A 17,429-nucleotide genomic window follows, 5' to 3' on the forward strand; every position below is an offset into this window, starting at 1 on the left:
CTTGGTGGATTTTTCCTTTGATGAGTATGTAGTATCCTTCCCTATCTCTTCTGATGGTTTTGGTTTGTTAGACATTAAAATGGCTACACCAGCTTGCTTCTAAAATCCATTTGCTTGGAATATCTTTTTCCATCTTTTAACCCTGAGGTGATATCTATCCGTGATGTTAAGGTGTGTGATGTGCGAGTCCCCTCTGTGTGCTGTGATTACCATTAATGACTAAAGAAATTGCTTTAGACCTATAGCAAGGCAGAACTTAGGTAGGCAGGGAAAGCTAAGCTGAATGCTGGGAGGGGAAAAGGGGCAGAGTCAGGGAGATGCCATGAAGCTGTCAGAGTCAGACATGCTGAAACTTTGCTGGGAAGCCACTGCCATGTAGCGATACACAGATTAATGGAGATGGGTTAAATTAATACGTAAGAGTTAGCCAATAAGAAGCTAGAGCTAATGGGCCAAGCAGTGTTTTAATTAATACAATTTCTGTGTGATTATTTTGGGTCTAAGCTAGCCGGACTGCCAGAAACCAACAAGCAACCTCCCTCCAACAGTTGTGGTTTTGGATGCAGCAAAAGAATGGATCCTGTTTTCTCATCCATTCTGTTAGTTTGTATCTTTTTACTGGGGAATTGACACCATTGATGTTAAGAGTTAACCAACTCTAGGAGACACAGCTCACAGAAAATATTAGTCAATCAATAATCATTAAACATGTGAGTCTTTTGTCTTCAAAGGAAGAAAATGACTGACACCTGGTCACCCAGAGGCTAGAGTGGATGTTATCTAACAAGCTGATGATCTTTTTGATAGTCTGTGGAGCTAGCCTTTCTGAATCCTCCCCAAATCCTGAGCATTGTTTCAGTGCTAATCTTGATCTTTGTGGCTCACTGAGTAGAACCCATCCTTACTGGACACTCTTAACAGGTCTAAGCAGGACTGGCCAAATATACTCCACAGTCACTTGGCTTCCAAGCCAGCCACGTGAATTTGGGTCTCTCCCTTCCAAGAAATCTGACTGGAACTCAAAGACTTTTAACCCAAAGACCCCTTTCTCCAGTAAGGAAATGAAGAGCAGCCTTCCGAAACATCTGAATTCCAGGAAATGGAGGCAGGGCTACGGTACTGCAGCCTGAGATAACTTGGCTGCCCCAGAACTTAGATTTTGTTGTTGTTTGTTTGATTGATTTTTTGTTTGTTTGTTTGTTTTCCCTCATAGTGGTAATAACTCAATGTAGATGGATCAATGATCCCTTCATGGGAAAAATTAATAAGGACACGGCTTCTAATACAGGAACAATTGCAACTAGGACATAAAGCGCTTAAAGCAACACTGTTTAAATTTCTTGAGATTTTGGTCATTCAGTATATGGATGACATTTTCTTCTATTCATCTAACCAATACTTCAATGAGTGCTTTCATGACTAAAACATAACTAAAAAAGCAAAATTTAAAAGTTTGGGTCATATCCGCCTACCACTACTAAGGACTTGCCTCTGCTCTTTAAGTTGCTTTCTGGAAACTCTTGGTTTCTATAAGAAATATAACTTCTAAATCTGGGAATAAAACTCCTAAACTAAAAATATAACTCCTAAAACTGGAAATATAACTCCTAAATTCTGAAAACTCTTGGTTTCTGTAAGAAATATAACACCTAAATCACAGCCAATTATTAGCTTATTAAATAATGCTGCTACTAAAATGTTAGCTCATAGAATTAATCCCTTACTGATAAAGAACATACAGAAATTATTGTGCTGCTAAATAAAATGTTGGTTGACTGCCATACAGAGAATACTGGCAGGTTGCATTAACATGTTACTGGGATCTATAGATAATCATTATCCAAAAGATCACCTTTTAATTTTTTTTTAAAGGGACAACATTTATTCCTTTTCCAAATGTTACAGTAAATCCAGGTGGAAGAGAATGGTTTTAGCAGTTAGAAAAAAAAAAGTACAAATCTGGGGTTTGGCCATTAAAAGTTATTTACAACGATGGGAGGGGGAAAAGACAACAAAAAGTTGTTTCACATCACAGACCTTCCTCCAGCCCCGAAGCCTAATACTTGCCTATCAAGTCAGGGGCGGTTGATTCACAAGCTGGAGGTTTGAACTTGAGTAAGACAGTTATAAAACCCAGACAGGGACAATGTCCTCCCCAGCCCAGGTGCCACTAGGCACAGCACAAAAGACTAAAAACTCAACAGGGGAAAGGTTGGACAACACTCAGGGTTTGGAAGTATAAGCCCCCACTTCTGGCTCAGGGGCTTCGGAAGTAGAATAAACAAAACGTACTTGGAAAAGAATTGGGAGAAAAGCCAGCAATTGCCTTCTGCAGGGGTGGGGCCTGGGTAGGAGGTAGGGACAGGAGCATTTCACATCACTAACCTAACTTGGAAAACCGTAAGGGGCCTTCTTTAACTGGCCTTAAGAGTAAGACCAGGTGGCTGATGGGAGAATCCACAGGAGGGAGGGAACTTGGCTGGAAGGGTGCAACAAGCCCCTTCCTTTCTGGGCACAGGAAGGCAGCCAGAGCATCAGGTCCAGGCAGTGACCTAACAAGGACAGCATAGTTTTTGTAGCTTAGGAGGTCACCCACCTGCCCCCACCCAGCTACTCATTCTGCTCAGCGCTGGCTGATGCAGGGCCACTCTCCGGCCCGAGGGAGTGGATGGCTCTGCAGCATGGGGCCCCGCCTCCTCTTCCGTGTCTCCTCCCTTGGAGGCTGCACCAGCCTCTGCCCCCTTGGCCCGGGGCTCTTGGCTTTCAGGGTTGGCGGCGGCCTTCCCTTCTTGGGCAGTGCCCTCTTCGCTGCAGGCGCTGATCTCCCCCTGCTCCTGCTCTTCCTCTGTTGGTGAGGAGGCCGAAGAATCACCCCCACCCTCCTTCCGATTTCTCTTGAAGGACAGGCCACTCAATTTGAAAGGCTTCTTGAAAGAGAATTTCTTCTTCTTCTTGGGGGTCTCCTTGGGGGCGACCTCCCCCTTGGCCTCAGCTTCCTGGCTAGGGGGCGCTGGCTCGATGGCGTCGCCAGTAGCCCCAGCTGCCTCATCTGTTCCGTTCACGGGTGGTGACTCCCCTTCACCCTTGGGGGTTAAGTCTCCATTGCTTTTCACATGGCCGTTCTCCTGTCCGTTGGCCTTCGCGGGGAAGCGCCCGCTGCCTTCTCGGCGGTCACGTCGCCCCGGGGAGCCTTGGAGCTCTAGCTGCCCATGATGGGGGTCTGCTGGGGGCGCCCGGAGCCGCCCCGCCCTGGCGCCTCGGGATAGTTGGCTGAGACTGCCGGGCGGGCGGAGGGGTGGGGCTGCGTCCGAGGGGGAGGGGTACAGGGGCAAAGGGTACTGCACCCCCGCTCCGCAGCCGACCTGCTAGCTGCGCCCGCCGCCGCTGCGCTCCGCGCCAGAATCCAAAAGATCACCTTTTAAGATTTTTTTTAAAAGGATTAATTAAGGGAGCCATTTTAGGGTTGGCAAGAGACTTGACTCTAGAGGGGTTCCCAGGTGTCCAAGGAGAGGTCCCCAGATTGTTCCTTGGGCAACAGAGGAGAGGGTGCCTAACTGGCCTTGTCCCATAGTCACACTGATGAATATCTTGCATATCACAATAGAACCTTCGTCTGGCGATGGATGGAGATAGAGACAGAGACCCACATTGGAGCACTGGACTGAGCTCCCAAGGTCCAAATGAGGAGCAGAAGGAGGGAGAACATGAGCAAGGAAGTCAGGACCATGAGGGTTAGCCCACCCACTGAGACGGTGTGCCTGATCTAATGGGAGCTCACCAAAGCCAGCTGGACTGGGACAGATGGAGCATGTGATCAAACCAGACTCTCTGAATGTGGCTGACAATGTGACTGACTGAGAAGCCAATGATAATGGCACTGGGATTTGTTTCGTCTGCATGTACTGGCTTTTTGGGATCCTAGTCTGTTTGGATGCACACCTTCCTAGGCCTGAATGGAGGTGGGAGGGCCTAGAACTTCCCACAGGGCAGGGTACCCTGCCCTCTCTTAGGACTGGAGGGGGAGGGGGGAGGGGGAGTGAGGGAGCAGGAGGGAAATGGGAGGAGGGGAGGAAATGTAAATTTTGAATGGCATTATTTATAAAGCAATAAAAATTTTAAAAAGATACCCCATGGGTATTGCCTAAAATTAAATTTAAAATACTACAAAGATTGTTTTTCATGCTTTTGTAGATGGCTTTTCAAAGAGCATATATTTTATATACAAATTCCATGTGCTTCACAAACAAAAAAAAATTATACCCATCGCTGGTTGCACAGATCAATGAACTAAACTTGTTATAATCAATCAGCTTTTATTATATATTTCTCAGCCATTGAATTTTTTTTCAATTTTTCAAGACAGGATTTCTCTGTCTAACAGCTCTAGCTGTCCTGGAACTAGATCTTGTAGACCAGGCTGGCCTCAGACTCACGGAGTTTGCCTACCTCTGCCTCCTGAGTGATGGGATTAAAGGCATGTATCACCACTACACCACTGCCCGGCAATAGGTCTCTCCTTTTTTAAAAAATATTTATTTATTATGTATACAGTGTTCTGCTTGCCTGTATGCATGCAGGCCAGAAAAGGGCACCAGATCTCATGACAGATAGTTGTAAGTTACCAAGTGGTTGCTGGGAATTGAACTTAGGACCTCAGGAGGGCAGTCAATGCTCTTAATCTCAGAGCCTTCTCTCCAGCCCTTGTGTCAGGCTTTTTATAGATTTAACATTTTCTTTGACTGAGGTATTCATTTCCGCTATTGCTTCTTCAATGCCTGAGATTCTATCTTCCATCTCTTGTATTCTGTTGGTGAGCTTGCTTCCGAGGTACTGATGGACCAGCCTTACTCCACTTTAAGGATAAAAGCCATTTTCTTATGAGGTGAGAACAAGTTCATTTCTGTTTGCTGCAAAATAAAAGTTGATGGTTCTTTAATGTGTTTCTGGAATTTAACATGTTCCACACCTGTGGGGTTTGATTCACACCTTGAATATACCCTGAAAATATAATGTGTTTTGCCAAATAATTTTAAGATGTTCAGCCAAGTTCCTACCTAACAAAAATTCCTCTGGAAAGCCCCGAATCCTTGAAAAACCCCTAATCTTGAAGGATTTTTTTTATGATATTAACCCTATCTTCTCCTGTGCTCAAGGCTATTTTTTTTTTCAAATTCTGCTTAGGGAGATACCCTGTCTAACAGAATAAAGCTTGCTTAATTTCACTAGAGAGTTTGGGTAACGATCTTTACTCTTTCAGTGGGATTAACAGTTTCTTGTGGGAGAATTGTCTGCATTCTGTCAATCATGTATTTTAATAAAACGCTGATTGGCCAGGCAGGAAGTATAGGCGGGTCAACCAGACAGGAAGTAGAAGTGGGGCAATGAGAATAGGAGAAGGCTAGGGAGGAGGAAGCTCCCTCTGCCATTTCCTGCCCAGACCACCAAGGAAGCAACATGTGAACTGACAGCTGAAAAAAGTACCAAGCCATATGGCTAACATAGATCAGAATAATGGGTTAAGTCATAAGAACTAATAAGTAGCCTGACCTAATGGGCCAGTCAGCTTTATAACTTATAGAGATCTCTGTGTGATTGATTTTACTTTGGGACTAAACAGCTGGGGGGGTCAGGCAGGACAGAAAACCCAAATAACAAACAGGCCCTCATGTTACAGTTCCTGTTCAAATTCCTAAGTTTTTCATTTCCAGATTTCCCTCGGTTTAAGTTTTCTAAATAGATTTTATTTCTTCTTTCAGGTCTTGAACTGTTTTATTCATTTCCTTCCATTGTTTGTGTTTTCATAGATTTCTTTAAAGCATTTATTCATATTCTCTTTAAGGATATGAATATTCGTAAGAATATTCTAAGGCCTTTAACCTGTGCTTGAAACCTGAAATCATGTACAAGAAAGTATATTAAACCTTTATCTAGAATTAGTTAGTACTCTATATGACCATTAATATCAAGCAAAAATTTAAATATATACATATATATTAATTTTATAAATCTTATACCTTAAGAAAAATTGTTAGAGTCAATATAAAACCAAAGGATTAAAAGATTAGTGGCAATGAAGTACTCCTTAAATATTTATTTTTCTTCTGTCCCATATCAGGTGGCTCTTCTGACATGAGATAGAGATTTTGGACTTCACTTAAGTATGCTTGGATTTAGAAAAGGAGAGTGTCACACTCCAACTCCAAAGCCAGCTTTAACCTTTAAAAAGATCATTTGTATTAATATGTCTGTAGTGAATAGCAGAAACAAACACTTGGGAAGATTTATGAAATTTTATCCTGTTGGAAATGTGATATACCAATAGGCCAATTTGGTATAGAAGGTTGTTCTGTATTTCTGTTGCTTTCATTGGTTGAATAAAGAAGCTGCCTTGTCTTTTTGATGGGGCAGCCCTTAGGTGGTTGGAGTAGACAGAACAGAATTCTGGGAGGAAGAGAGCAGAGTCAGGGAGAGAGCCACCATTGAGTCGCCAGAGTCAGACATGCTGAATCTTTCCCGGTAAGCCATGACCTTGTGGTGACATACAGATTATTAGAAATGGGTTAATCAAGATGTGAGAGTTAGCCAATAAGAGGCTAGAACTAATGGGCCAGGCAGTGTTTAAATTAATACAATTTCTGTGTGGTTATTTTTGGGGGTTAAGCTAGCCAGGCAGTGGAATGTAACCCGCTCTCCTTACAACAGATTGGCGCCTCAACGTGATGGACTAAATCCACTTAAAAACCTGAGAGGGCTTGAAAAGGAATTCTAGACACAAAAATAGAGTTTAACACAGCCCTTTGCTGTTTGCTGGTGGGCTTGCTGCAAAGAAATTTTCCTGAATTAGCAGCAGGAAAAAACTGACCATTTTAAAATGCTGGCTTTCTGGGCTATGCTCCTAGTGCAACCTCTATCTCTTGAAGGAGACAGGGCATTTAGATGGGGTCTATGAGTAAAATGCTATGGCTTGCTTGATGGCAATGTGGACTTGCTGTGTGCCTGGAACTGTGCGCGGCTCAGGGGCACCAAATAACTCTGAGGGAGGAGTGGCTTCTGAACTCAAGCAGGAACTTTCATAATTATCATAATAACAGCACAGTTAAGGTTTAGACTGGGCAGGAAACAGGCAGTACCTATTACCCCTACATTGCCCAACTTAAGTTTTTAAGAAGTGCTTAGCATTTTAAGAAGTGATCTTGGATAGTAAAGAATTACAGATTCACAATAGGACAGATTCAGACATAAAAGACTTCTAAATGGGTCATAGTGTTAGATAAACATATGTAGGTTTGGGAGAAAGAAGAAAAAGAGTATTAAAAAGTCATAAAGTGAAGTTAATGCTTTAAAAAGGGTAAAGTCTTTAAAGAGACAGAGTACAGATAGTTATAGATTAAAAGAAACAAAGAAAATAAGCTGTGTAAAAATGGAAAATTCACAGAGAGCCTGCATTCTGTGTATTATTGTGTTTTCTTTAAATTTTTTGACTGTGAAGGAACTAAATGCAGAGACATTTCATTGCTAAGATAATCCAGCATGTATATTATAAAAGTATCTTGACTTCGGAATTTTGATCTAAGGATATGATGCTTTGGAAAAGAGGTTCTTCTTTTGTCTTCACAGAGGATGAGACCCTGTGGATTGCTTCTAGACCAATATGGTATGATAGACCACACCCTTCTGAAAGGTTGCCATGAACACCCTCAAAAAATTACTTTGCCCAACTAATGACTAAGATGTACCTAGCAAACAGGATACACCATGAAAGATGTGATTAACAGCGCCCCCCCATACATCATGAAGCAGTTTGGAGAGAAAAGACTGTGCCCATATTCCCAATTATTGTTTATAAATGTCTTTTTATATTTAAAGGGGGATATGATATAGATATGAATAATTTGCATTGATATGGATTTTGCTTTAGTGATATCAATTTAAGGTCAATTTTCTTATATGTATATGTATTTCTGATCTTTGATTAAGGTGTTGTGATTGTGTAGTTCATTCAAAAAATATAATGTATAATTAGGAAATATAGGTTGTTAATGGATAATCACCAATAATAGTCAAGCTTGTAGTCATGTTAGTTAGATTTTTCATATATAGAGATATATTTCAGTTAGATAGACATTCTTCAAATCTTTTAAAGACTACAGAATATGACATTTAATGTTTTAATAAGTTAGGGCTTTTCATGACAATGAGACATGTCTGCTCCTGGCAGCACCAATCTACTTCAAGAGGAAGATGGGCATTGAAGAGGCTCCTTATGGAGTTTGATAGCCATTTGGGCAAGAAACTGCTCTTGCCTGGACTGTTGCATAAACTGGACACAAAGAACCCACAGAGAGAGGACTGCTGAACTTGCCTAAAGGTGAGATGAAAATGTCTGCTGCTATGTGCCTGTAGGCTGAAGATGAGTGTCCCAACAGTAGAGAAGAACTTTGGGTGACTGTACAGGCAGCAAGATGTCTCTGTCATTTCTAGAGTTTTGGAAGTTGCTTACTTCTTGTTTACTTGAGTAATATTGTATCCTTCTGAAGTCTTTGATGGAGTTGAAGAATAGATAGAGTTTTCCTTAGTTATGATAAAAGATAAAATAGATATAAATATTGTAACTGTAATTCTTGCTTGATAACTGTTTTGTTATATGTAATTTTACTATGTTAAAGTGAAAACCTTTCTTTTTTGTTTAAACAGAAAAGGGGGAAATGATGTAGGAGGTTCTTCTGCATTTGTGTTGTTTTCATTGGTTGAATAAAGAAGCTGTATTGTCCTTTTGATAGGGCAGCCCTTAGGTGGGTGGAGTAGACAAAACAGAATTCTGGGAGGAAGAAAGCAGAGTCAGGGAGAGAGCCACCATGGAGTCGCCAGAGTCAGACATGCTGAATCTTTCCCTGATGGGGAAGCTCAGCCAATCACATTTGGCTAGGGTGTGGCTGCCTGGGGCCAAGGAAACAAGGATCAAAAAATCCAGGTGCCTGTCCCTTGCTCTCTCAAGTTTCCGGCTGCATATGTGCTCTCTGGATCTCGGTCGTGTGAGTTTTCTCTGTTTTTCCAATTATTAAATATGCTATTTATCTTTGAGCTGGTCTGGTTAATTCTAACTGCCTATCAACCATGCCCTTCACTTGGCGCCCTTCATTTCCCAGTAAGCCATGACCTCATGGTGACATACAGATTATTAGAAATGGGTTAATCAAGATGTGAGAATTAGCCAATAAGAGACTAGAACTAATGGGCCAGGCAGTGTTTAAATTAATACAATTTCTGTGTGGTTATTTCAGGGGTTAAGCTAGCTGGGTAGTGGGACACAATCTGCTCTCCTTACAACATCAATTTACTCTCTTTCTTGGGATAATTTTCTGAATGATTTGTCCTTTAGATATCTCATTTGTCCAGTGGTCTTCAGGTTCCTTATCTGGATGTCTTCATTCCCCTGAAAAGACAAAACCAAAACCCTTCCCAAACCCTAATTTTAGAAAGATTCTCTTTTGGCAAGTTATATATGATCAAATGAAAAACATTTGTTAGTTGTATAGGCTAGCTTAGATTAAATGGCCAAGCTGGTGTCTCTTGTACAAACTGAATCTTTTTCAATTTTGGAGGTATCCATAGCTTTTCTTTTCCTGTAGAAACAAAAGCAAAACCACTTCCCCAATGTAATATATGCCCTACTTTCCTTTTTGAGATCAGTATATCTTTAAAGTATAGCAGCTGATTTAATTCTATAGTTTTTCTACTATTCAGTGATTTTCAGCAGCTTTTGTTCCTTTCTCATTATCATTTAGAAAATTCAAAGTTAATAAAGCATTATGCAATCTACTTCTGGGGCTATTTTTCATCCCTTTCTGTTTATTTAACATATCCCTTAGAATTTGATTTGATCTTTCTATAACTGCCTACCTGCCTGCCCTGTAGGATTTTGTGGTATATCTATAATATTCTTTATATTTTAATAAGCAAAAAACTATTTCATTTTCTTAGAGACATATGCTAGAGCATTGTATGTCTTTATTTGTGCAGGCATACCGATGATGGCCATAACTTCTAGCAAATGTGTGATTACCAAATCAGCCTTACCCAAACTCAAAGCAGTTGCCCATTGGAAACCTGAATATGTATCAATAGTGTGGTATACATACTTTATTTTAGCTTTCCAAATTCTACAAAATGGAACATATCCATCTTCCAGATTTCTTTCCTGAGTACCCATTGGGTTCCTTCCTGCAGGTAGTGGTGTTTGGTTATACAAAGAACAAGTAGGACATTTCATTATAATTTCCTTGACTTGTTGCCACATGATAGAGAAGTCTTTTTTAAAACCTTTGCTATTGATATGGTGTTTTCAATGAAATTCTGAGGCCTACAATACATTAACAATCAATATTTGATCAATTTTTGCATTACCTTGTTCTAGAGGACCTAGCAGACACATATGGGATTGAATGTCTGTTACATATATGGGATGATTCTGATTCCTAATTGTATCTTGTAACTGAATAAATAATGAAGTCAATTCTGTATCAGCTGGCATAAATTCAGTGGTTTCAATATGCAAAATAACTCTTTCAGCATATTGTGAATTGGTAACTACAGTGAAAAGTTTTTTAAAATCCCTTAGTACCATGAGAATAGCAAATAATTTTGACTTTTGGACAGAATCATAAGGGCTTTGACACACTTTAATTAAATTTTCTGATTTGTATTCTACCTTTCCAGATTTATTTGTATCAATTTAATACAATACAATGTGAGAAAGCATCCAGTTAGTTCTCTTTATAAGTTGAATTCTCTTGCTTTTTGGATAGTTATTGCTAATCTCTCCCCCAAAATTACAAGCACTTTTCCAGGGTTCACTTTCTTCTCATAATTTGTCAATTTCATCATTATTGAAAGGTATTATAATTTCTGCTGGATATATTCCTGATAATTGACAGTCTCAATTTTCGATTTAGAATTCAGAGACCTTTCCCACATAAGTTTTTAATGTTTATTTTACTCAGTTTATATGTTAAAAATATCAATTCTAAGATAATATCTTCCCTCTGCATTAAAATTTTTGTAGGGGAATGTTTGGAGGGTAATAGGACTAGAATTCAGTTAAGATTCAGATCCGCATGATCCATGTGTGCCTTCTGTAATTTCTCTTCAATCAGTCAGTTCTCTCTCAGCTTCAGCTGATAATTTCCTAGGACTATTTAAGTCCTTGACACAATCTAAGGTTTTGTTTAAATTAATCAGGTCATCTGGTCCTATCCCAATAGTGGGCTGTAGATGGGAAATGTCTCCTAACAATCTTTGAAAGTCATTAAGAGTCTGAAATCAATCTCTCCTAATTTGTACCTTTTGGGGTCTAATTTTTGGTAAACCTCTTTTATTTTTTTTTTATTTATTTATTATGTGTACAATATTTTGCCTGTGTGTATGCCTGCAGGCCAGAAGAGGGCTCCAGACCCCTTTACAGATGGTTGTGAGCCACCATGTGGTTGCTGGGAATTGAACTCAGGACCTTTGGAAGAACAGGCAATGCTCTTAACCTCTGAGCCATCTCTCCAGCCCCGGTAAACCTCTTTTATAACCTAAATAATTAACAGAGTCTCCTCTCTGTATTTTTTCAGGAGGAATTTGTAATCCCCAATAATGCAAAATTTTCTTTACTTTTTCAAACATTCTTTCTAAAGTATCTACATTTGAATCAGATAGCAAACTGTCCATGTAATGGTAAACTATAGATTGAGGAAACTGCTTACATATCATTTCCAATAACTTGGCTTACATAATATTGACACAGGGTGGGCTATTTAACATTCCCTATGGGAGAATCTTCCATTGATATCTCTAAGCAGGCTGAGAATTATTATAAGTGGGCACTGTGAAGGCAAGTTTTTCTCTGTCTTTTTCTTGTAAAGGTATAGTGAAGAAACAATCTTTTAAATCAATAATTATTAGGCAATAGAAAAGGTAAAGGAATGCCAGACTGTAGAGAGCCAGTTGGCTGAATCACCTTATTAATAGTTCCTAGATCTGTCACCACTCTCCATTTTCCATATTTCTTTTTAACAATAAATACAGGAGAATTCCAGGGGCTGGTTGATCCTTCAATTTGCTGAGAATTTAGTTGCTCCTGTACCAACTGTTCTAAAGCCTAAAGTTTCTCTATTGTTAAAGGCCATGTTGGTGCCTTTGAAATATCAGCAGCTGTTATACCCTGTTCTTGTACAACCTGAATGGTTGGTGAATTTCCTTTATAAAACATTCTAATATTTCCAGAAACATACATTAATTTATTGTTTGTTTCTTAGATTGGGGGAATGTTAATCTGAGTATTTCATGCTGTAACAAATCATGTCCCCACAAATTTATTGCTATGTTAGCCACATATGGTTTTAATATTCCTCTCTGTTCTTCTGACCTATACATTCAAACCATCTCATGCTCTGCTTTACCTGAGATAAAATTCTGATCCCTAAAAACTGAACATTTACATCCTGAAGAGGCCAATTTGGATGCCAAGAGTCTGATGAAATTATTGTTATATCTGCACCTTTGTCTACCAGACCTTCAAAGAAACTGTCATTTATTCATATTTTTAATTTAAGTCTTTGTTCATTTATAGAAGTTTGCCAAAATATTCACCTTTTGATTTCTCCTGAATTTTTTGTTCTCTTCTATAGCTGTTCTATTATTGTAAGAAAGTATGGTTTCTTACAATGGACATTAGTTTCTTTAATTGCTTTGGGAAGGAGTTTTCTCTATGATGGCAGGAAACAACTTAACTGGATTTGGCATAGAGGCCTGCAAGAGGCCCCTCACAGAATTTCCCAACAGCAAAGAATTACTTTGAACAGTCCTTGTTGACCTACGTTCATTAGTCCAATGTCTGCCTTTGCCACACCTTCTGCATAATCCAGAAGGGAAAGACATTCTGAATGGATTATACTTAGATAAACATTGTTTCTAGGAATGCCCTGTCTGTTTTCCCTCTTAAAATGACCTTGTTTACCACAAATATATCATTTGACATTTTGATTTTTCCTAAAGCCTCTAGAAATCATCTCTCCTATCCAAGCTTCATTATGATCACGAATCATAATATATATCAGATCCATTCCTCCAATGGTGCTGACCTTGCCTTTAATGGGGTAATTAACCTTTTGCATAGAGAATTGACATTTTCAAAAGCTAGAGATTCAATTATTATTTGTCTAGCTTCTGAATTTAGTAGCATTCTATTTACTACTGATGTCAATCTTTGTAATAAATCCATGAAGGTTCGTTTTGGGTCCGGTATGACTTAAGTAAATGATTCAATCTTCTTTCCTACTTCTCCAATTCCATCTAAAGTATTCAAAGCTGATGCACAGCATAAAGCCAGGATGTGACCATCATATAAGAATTGTCTTTCTACAATAGCATAATTTCCTTCTCCAGGAATATGATCTTGAGAGATTTCCCTACCTCTAGCTCTACTCCATTTTTCAATAATCTTAGCCTCTTCTCTGAACCAGCTACTCCATTGTAATTGTGGACCAGGCTCTAAAACAGCTTTAACCAAGTCTATCCAGTCTTTAGGGATAATTCTATTACAAACTGACCACAAGTTTAACATTTGCTTCACAAACGGTCCAGTCATTAGGGATAATTCTATTACAAACTGACCATAAGTTTAACATTTGCTTCACAAATGGTGAATTCATGTCATATGAGACTATTGCTTTCTTGAATCTCCTTAAATCTAACATTGGCACAGGAGTCCAGTTAGCTATAACAAAGCCTCTAACATTTGGCAATTCCTATAAGGTTACTGGATATATTAAAGTTGGTTGTTTGAAAACCTTAGGTTGTTCCTCTCTATTCTTATAATGCAATGCTGAAATTGCTTCTCCATTAAATTCCTCTGTCTGGATTTGACTATGTTTCAGTAGATTTTTCTAAGGCCTATATCTTAGCACTCAGATTAACCAACATTTTAGTGATAAGACAAAAATGATAAAGCCGATAATGTTTACAACTGACATTACATAAATCCCATTTAAATTAGATATTCTTCATTTAATCATTTCAATTTCAAACTGTCTAGCATATTATCATACAGAGACCCAAATCCTTCATTGTAATGATTTTTCCCATTTTTTTAATGGGGGAAAAAATTCTTTTAACTAATTCTTCCCTTTAAGAATTCTCAATTGTCTACCAAATCTGCTAATGATGTTGATGAAGAGGTGAGACTTATTGCTGCTGTGTAACAGTAAAGGCCTGACTGGATTTCAAGACAGCTACCTAATTTGTTAGCAGCCTGTGAAGGGAAAGCCCACAACACATGGTATAGAGGGAGAAAGAAAGAGAGAGATGGCTGTCTGAAAAATGCACAGGGGATTATTTGGGAAAAGCACACACAGCAGGGGGCTACCTAAAGTCAGAACCAGCCAGTCTGGGGCAGGTGAGTCCCATGGCATGTGGAGTCCAGGTGCTTTTGGAGTTTGGGTAACAACTGGAGACTGTTTGTAAAAAGCCAAAGGGTCCTGCACTACATGCTATACAGTACTGTGCCTGTAACTCCCATGCCACTGCAGGTCAGTACACAAGCCAGGAACTAGGCTTGAGACTTAAAATCACACACATACAGACAAACAAAGAGAGACACAGAAACACAGGTCATCCTTGATACAAGAATGACAAGTTTATTGTGCTCAGGGGAATCTTATATAGAACTCTGGTCATACCCCAGCTCTCAGAATCTTTCAGCTGCAGACCCACCAGCCTGCCATCAGGGTCTCATGCTCAGAGCAGCTGTAAGCATAGGAAAAACAAACCACTCACTGGGAATTCAAGGTCTGGGGGTCCACAGCTCCCAATAGCTCCCCAGCTATTTCAGAGGGCCTACAACAGAAAAAATCCAAACGTTCTCAGAGGCTTGGGGATAAAAGCAAATAAAGCATAGCCAGTTGGGGCTGGGTCCCCACATGCATTTCTGGCTGGAGCACCACATGCATCTCATCTCCAGCCTGTACAGAAGGATTAAAAAGCCACAGGCAAATGGATTTTTCATGAATTCATACTCCCAAATGTTGGACACCATTGTAGCACAAATAATAAAAACCCAGAGACAGATATTGAGGTTCAACCTGAAAATAAGAAAAGCAAATCAGTCAAGCTACTAGAGAGCTCTCTATGAAAGAGAGCAAGTTCCTGTCTCATCCCACCTTAGTCTCACACCAGCCAACCAGACACTAGTCAGTACAGAAAAACAAAACTGATAGGAACACACAAAAAGACAAAGGGAGAGAGAGAGGGAGGGATGGAAGGATGGAGGGAGGGAGGGAGAGAGAGAGAGAGAGAGAATAACTGGGGTAGCCAGCACACAGTCACACACCTGAGCAGAGGAATCCGATGATGTCACACACGGATACAGACACTGGATTAGCAGCCATGTCCAACCTCTCCTATGTATGCAAACAGAAGGAGCCTTAACCAGACTCACATGGAGGTGACAGACCAGAGGTGACACATCAGGGGACTTTCTAGTTTGTTTCCTTTGGGAGTGGAGGTGTCAGCTCCCTCTAAAATGTTAGGCAACAACCTATAAAAGGGAGCCCTGGGGGCCTGGATCATCACAGGTTATGCACCCCCTAGGAGATCCTTACCCATCACACTCTTCCTCACTCCAGGGGCTCTGAGACCCCCAGTGTACTGAGGTCTGATCTCTGGGATCTGTGTGGAACCTCCAGAAATGTTGTGGGGTGCTCCCAAGAGAGTACTGCTCAAATATGGGATTAAACCAATACAAAATTTTGATTAGCAAGCCAACAAATACACTTGGTGCTCAGGATCCCAGTGGAGCCCTGAGCCTATCTCAGGATGAGCCTTTAAGCATAAAAACCATGATGTAGGAGGGTCTTCTGCCTATGTATTGCTTTCATTGGTTGAATAAAGAAACTGCCTTGGTCTTTTGCTGGGGCAGCCCTTAGGTGGACATAGTAGACAGAACAGAATGCTGGGAAGATGGCAGTGTGGCAGACGCCATGATTCTCCTGCCTGAGACGGATACTGGTTAGACTCATGCTGATAAGCCACAGTCAAGTGGTGATACACATTAATGGAAATGGGTTAAATCAAGATGTGAGAGTTGGCCAAGAAGAGGCTAGATATAATGGGCCAAACAGTAATTTAATTAATATAATTTCCATGTGATTATTTCGGGGGTTCAGCTAGCTGGGCGGTGGGATGCAGCCTGCACCTCCATACTACAGATTGGCACCCAACATGATGCACTAAATCCACTTAAAAACCTGAGAGAACATAATTCTAGACACACAGGGGAAAAAACAGGGTTTAACACAGCTTTTTGCTGTTTGCTGTTGGCATGCTGCAGAGAGATTTTCCTGACTCAACAATAGCATTAAAAAAAAATGCACCATTTTAAAACGAGGCTTCCTGGGCCCTGCTGCTGGTGCAAACTCTGGCTATGGAGCATTTGTAGGCCAGATTGGTTGTGTGCCCACTCAGGGTCACGAGAAAAATATCTGAGATCATGTCCGTAGCTCAGCTCTTCCTGCCTGGGTAGGCAGCGGGATCAGGTCTACTAGAAAGTGGTGGTTTTGAAATACCAGTTCCTGGGCTGTGCCACCATCACAATCTCTGTCTGGTTCCTGCAGGAGACAAAGCTTTTGAATGGTATTTGTGAGTAAAGTGCTATGGTTTGCTTGGTGGCAATGTGGACTGCTCTGTGCCTGGAACTGTGTGCAGCTCAAAGGCACAAGTGACTCAGAGGCATGAACAGCTCTGCCATGCTGAACTGTGCTGATCTAAGGCAGGAACTTTCATCATTATCATAAAATCAGCACAGTTAAGGTTTAGACTGGGCAGGAAACAGGCAGTACTATATTACCCCTACATGAAGCAACTTAAGTTTTTAAGAAGTGTTTAGAATTTTAAGAAGTGCTCCTGGATGGTAAAGAATTACAGATTCACAATAGGACAGATTAAGACACACAGGACCTCTAAATGGGTTACGATGTTAGATAAACGTACCTAGGCTTGGAAGAGGAAAGATAAAGAGTATAGAGACTCATAAAATAAAGTTAATGCTTTAAAAAAGGGTAAAGTCTTTAAAGAGACAGAGTAAAGTAATAGAGTAAAAAAAATAAGTCACAAAAATAGAAAATTTACAGAGATTCTGGATTCTGTGTATTATTGTATTTTCTCTGAATTTTTTGACTGTGAAGAAGCTAAGTATAGAGAGATGTTTCATTGTGTAGGATACTAAGCTAAACCAACATGGATATTATAAAGGTATTATTATTTCAGAATTTGGGTCAAAGGATATGATGTTTTGGAAAACAGGTTCTTCTTTTGTCTTCACAGAGGATGAGACCCTGTGGAATGCTTCTAGACCAATATGGTATGATAGACCACACCCTCCTGAAAGGTTG

The 17,429-nt window shown here is 40.2% G+C and overlaps 1 pseudogene; it reads right to left on the bottom strand.

The window, feature by feature from the left end:
• Window positions 1-1,853: 1,853 nt before the first annotated feature.
• LOC148117392 (MARCKS-related protein pseudogene) lies at window positions 1,854-3,211 on the bottom strand (annotated as a pseudogene).
• Between the last annotated feature and the right edge of the window lie 14,218 nt (window positions 3,212-17,429).

The sequence above is a fragment of the Myodes glareolus genome, chromosome X, assembly GCF_982192425.1.
Source record: "Myodes glareolus chromosome X, mMyoGla1.1, whole genome shotgun sequence".
In the NCBI taxonomy this organism is placed as follows: Eukaryota; Metazoa; Chordata; class Mammalia; order Rodentia; family Cricetidae; genus Myodes; species Myodes glareolus.